Source organism: Tupaia chinensis, unplaced genomic scaffold (genome assembly GCF_000334495.1).
Source record: "Tupaia chinensis unplaced genomic scaffold, TupChi_1.0 Scaffold143996_1, whole genome shotgun sequence".
Lineage (NCBI taxonomy): Eukaryota > Metazoa > Chordata > Mammalia > Scandentia > Tupaiidae > Tupaia > Tupaia belangeri.
The window spans coordinates 4194681-4199733 of NW_006203847.1; the positions used below are offsets into that span (position 1 = coordinate 4194681).

General features: G+C 43.5%; 1 protein-coding gene across 1 annotated transcript in view; it reads right to left on the reverse strand.

Moving 5' to 3' along the window:
• XIAP (X-linked inhibitor of apoptosis) overlaps positions 1 to 5053 on the reverse strand; it is a 57953-nt gene that overhangs the window by 42656 nt on the left and 10244 nt on the right. The gene's annotated exons all lie outside the window — the stretch shown is intronic.

Consider the following 5053-nt stretch of genomic DNA (forward strand, 5'->3'; position numbering starts at 1 on the left):
CCAACTGCGGTTTGAGTCTTGGACCTGGTGGCTTGCTTTCTCACTTTTCCTCTCTCTCTCTCACTCTGTCCCTCTGGTCAAATTAAAAATAAAATTAAATAAATAAATGTTAAATAAAATAATTCTTTAAAAAGAAAACCAAAAACAATCTACTCCATAATATCATGAGTTTTGGTTATCACAGCTTCTTAGAAGAAAATACTGGGTTGCTGGAAAAGTCATGATACACTTTTGCATAGAAAAATACACCATGACTTTTCAATGACCCATAAGTAGTTTTCATGTGTGTAAATACCAGACACTGCAGAAGATAACTTTTAAAAAATTTTTTGCCAAGGGAACCAGCAGTTAGCGTAATGGCTATGTCGCTGGACTCCCACGTAGTCGACCGCGGTTCACGTCCCGGACCCGGTGGCTTAAAACTCACGCTGGGTGCGTGTGCATACGTGCCCAAGATCCCGAGAGGAGAATGGAGGAGAAGGGATGCACCATGGCCATCTCTCTGGGGGTGGAGGGAGGTGTGATTTCTTGCTTTCTGTCTCTATGTCTCTCTCTGTCTGTCTGGCGAGTGCACGCGCCCTACAGTGAAAATCTCTCCCAGAAAAAAAAAAAATTTTTTTGCCAAGACTAGCAGGTGGTGTGGTGGTTAAGGTGCTGGATTCTTACATGGCTGGGGATGGTCTAAGTCCCAGACCTGGTGCGTGAACATCACATCGGGTGCAGGTGCGTGAGTACTCAAAATCCTGGGAGGAGAGTGGAGGAGAAGGGATGCACCATGGCCATCTCTCTGGGGGAGTGATTTCTCAGTTCTCCTTTCACTCTGTCTCTCTGGTGAGCACAGGCACCCTATGGCAAACACACACACAAGAAAGAAAAGAAAGAGCATAAAAAGAAGGGAAAAAAAAGATTTTTTGTCATAAGGTATGTGTGAGAAAGAGACTGAAATGGAAAGTGAGAAATCACCTGCAGGGGAGGATGGTCATGCCACAGTTCCTTCTTCATTCTCCTCTCGGGAATTTGGGCATGCATGCACACACATGCTCCCAGAGTGGTTTTTAAGCCACCAGGTCCAGGAATCCAATTGTGGTCAGCCTTGTGGGAATCCAGCACCTTAACCTCCATGGTACCTGCTGTCCTCCCCAGAGACAGGTGCTTCTGACAGGGTCTTTATTGTGGTCCTCCTGACCTAATCTCCCAGTAAGCTAGGACTACATGTGCATGCCACCAAACCAGGCCTGTTTAGGTTGGACCAGGAACCAAACCCAGACTTCCCATGCAGCCTCAGCCACAATGCAGCAGCAGCATCCCACTTGTACTACGATGGCTGGGCAGAAAATGTACATTTTAAAGATTTCATCTATGACATCATCTTTGCTGATTCTTCCCCTTAAAACTCTAGTAGCATGGGGGCCGGCAAGTGGCACAGTGGTTAAAGGTGCTGGACTCCCACGTGGCCGACCACGGTTCAAGTCTCGGACCTGGTGGCTTGCTTTCTCACTTCCTCTCTCTCTCTGCTTCTGATCAAACTGGAAAATAATAATGATAATAATAATAAAGTTAAATAACTCTTTAAAAATAAAACTCTAGTAGACTGATTATTCTTTATAACCCCAGCTGTCCTCCACAACATCTCCTGATGGTCTGCATTGTACTTGAACAAGACAACAATTTCTTTCTGTATGTTTGTTTATACATATGTATGTATCTATGTTCATGTATCCTTGTTAATTAGAAGGGTTTTTTTTTTTTTTTAGATTTTTCAATAAGGCATGTGCACCCAAGGGAGAGAGACAGAGACAGACAGTGAAATGGAAAGTGAGAAATCACCCTCCAGGGGGATAGCTGCACCACAATCCCTTCTTCTCCCTTCTCTTTTCGGGATTTGGGGCACACAGCATGGGTTTCAAGCCACCGGGTCTGGGACTAGAACCGAGGCTGGCTATGTGGGAGTCCTGTGCCTCAACCACCATACTACCTGCTGTCCCTGTAAACTAAAGATTCTTTAGCGCATAGGCCATGTCTTATGACATTTGTGTCCCCAATGTCTACAGCAATGTATGACACACAATAGTGCTTAATATATGTCAGGCAAAAGAATGAACGTGAGGTTGGTGGTGAGGGTGCTACTAAGATGGAGAAGGAGGTCCGGTTTGACTCCCAGCCCAACCTAAACAGGCCAGGTGTGGTGATATGCGCCTGTGCCCCAGCTAACTGGGAAGCTGGGACAGGAGGACCAGAGACCTTAACAACAACAACAAAATCTCTCTCCAAAAAAAAAAAAAATAGAAATGCAAAATAAAAGAATACTGACCCACTTTTACTAAGTTACTGTTATTGTTATCCAACATCCTACCCACCACCTCTCCTGGCCTCCTGAGAGTACTGTGAGTACAGAATCATCAATGTGCCATTGTTTCTCCCTGAAAAAGGAAATACACAAATGCCATACAAACAATACAAATTTTCAGTGATAAAATCCTATACTAAAATAAAATTTTCCACAATGTAATTTTTGTATGCCAAACAAAAACTCAATCATAATTTAAAATTCATCTTGAGACTCTCTTTTTGCTCATTACTTGAAGAAATATTACAAGTCTTTCTCATCGGTTTCCTTTTTTCCCTATAGAGGATTCAAGATAGAGATACTCATCAAATAAGCAATGTTCTTCCTGACTCCATGAAGATGAACCTATCTTTTCATTTTTTTTCCTTTTAAGAGACAGGATCTGACTATGTTGCCCAGGCTGGCCTTGAACTCACAATCCTCAGCCTCCTGAGTAGCTGTGGTTATGGGCTCATGCCACCATGCTGGCCAATTTTTCTTTTAATAATCTTAAAGTACTAGTCACAGACAGCTTCCCACATAGAAATACTGTTTTGATTTACAAGTACACTTTTTTGCAGACTCTGGAAAATACATCTATGTAAATGAATCATAGTATACAAAACTGTTTTTTTTTTTTCTGTTCCTTTCTTTCTTTTAGGAGCAAGAGAAAAGAGACCAAGCACGCCAGAGAGGCAACATTTCCAACAGGACCCTGACACTGCTATCCACGCCAACCATGGCAAGCCCTGGATCATGGGCATATGAGTGCTCTGTATACTTGGGGAAGTCTCAAGATGGGAACCTGGAACCTGCCCATGTGAGTCACCTTTACAGAATGTTGCATTTTACTGCTGTGCCACTATCCAGTCCTAAAAGCTGATTTTAAAAATGATATGCCTTGAACAAAACAGGCATGCATATTTTTTTAGAGATTTTTGCTATAGTGTACATGTGCTCACCAGAGAGAGAGAGACAGATAGACAGAAAGTGAGAAATCCCCCCCCCCAAAGGGGATGGCCACACCTCAATCCTTTCTCCCCCATTCTCCTCTCAGGATTATGGGCACACATGCACGCACCCAGGTTGAGTTTGAAACCACCTGGTCTGGAACTCAAACCGTGGTCAGTCATGTGGGAGTCCAGTGGTGTAACCATTATGCCATCTGCTCTTGTTCCCCATACACATTATTTTAAAAATAGGGCACATGACCTTAGAAGAGAAAGAGTAAGAGAGAATGAGAGAGAGAAAGTGAGAAATCACCCCCAGGGGATTTCTATGCCATAATTCCTTCTCGTGGGATTTTGGGTATGCATGCACATGCGCCAGGTGTGTTTTTCAGGCCGCTGAGTCCAGGACTTGAATTGTGCAAATGACCATGTGGGATCCACTGCCCTAACTTCTGTGCCATCTGGGGTCCTAAATTAGCTGCTTATACTATGATACATTTACATAAAAATACAACTTTTAATCTATAATACTGAAGGATATTTCCTTTTACCTTCAAACTCATTTTTTTGCTAGCAAGAGAGAGCGAGCGAGCACTACCCAATAGGGTCCTGATGCAACGACCCACCCCCACCCTCCCTTCAGCCAGCCCCAGATTACATGCAAGTGTATGCCCAGCATACACAATGGGCATAGATTGGGTGGGTGTTTCCAGAAGTGAACCAAAAACCTTCCCAAATGGGATTTCCTTGTAGAATATTATATTTTACTGCTGTGCCACAGCCTGACCCCTTTGAAGTTCAAAGGTCAATGAAATATACTTGGGAACCAGCAGTTAGCGTAATGGCTATGTCGCTGGACTCCCATGTAGTCGACCGCGGTTCGTGTCCCGGACCCGGTGGCTTAAAACTCACGCCGGGCGCGTGTGCGTACGTGCCCAAGATCCCGAGAGGAGAACAGAGGAGAAGGGATTGCGGCGTGACCATCCCCCCTGGGGGGTGATTTCTCGCTTTCTGTCTCTATGTCTCTCTCTGTCTGTCTGGCGAGCGCACGCGCCCTACAGTGAAAAATCTCTCAAAAAAAAAAAAAAAAAGGTCAATGAAATATTTTTGAGGTTAATTACACTTAGTCAAGTCAAAAGATCTTTCTCACTTTTACCACAAAAATGGTAACTATGTAAGATGATGGTTATGTGATTTTGCTCAACTACAATTAGTAGTCATTTCTCTGTGTACATACATATCAAAACATCATGAGGGACCAGCAGATGGTATGGAGGTTAAGGAAGCTGGATCCCACATGGCCGACTGCATGGTTCATGTCCCAGACATGGTAGCTTAAAAATTACACTGGGTGGAGGCTGGCAGGTGGGGTGGTGGTTAAGGGCACCAGACTTCCACATGGCTGACCGTGGTTTGAGTCCTGGACCTGGTGGCTTGCTTTATCACTTTCTCTCTCTCACTCTTTGTTCCTCTCTGATAAAAATGAAAAACAAATAAAGTTAAATAAAATAATTCTTTAAAGAAATTATACCGGGCACCTGTGCAGAGGTGTCCAAAACCCTGAGGGGAGAACAGAGGAAAAGGGATTACAGTGTGGCCATCTGTAGGAGGGTGATTTCTCACTGCTCTCTCACCCCGAATCTCTCTCCAGCAAGTGTACGCACTCTATAAGCAAACTGAAAAAAAGGGGAAAACATCACATTGTACATCATAAACATATACAATAAAAAACTTAAAAATAAATACACATGTACAAAACAAACAAAAAAGTTCTTTC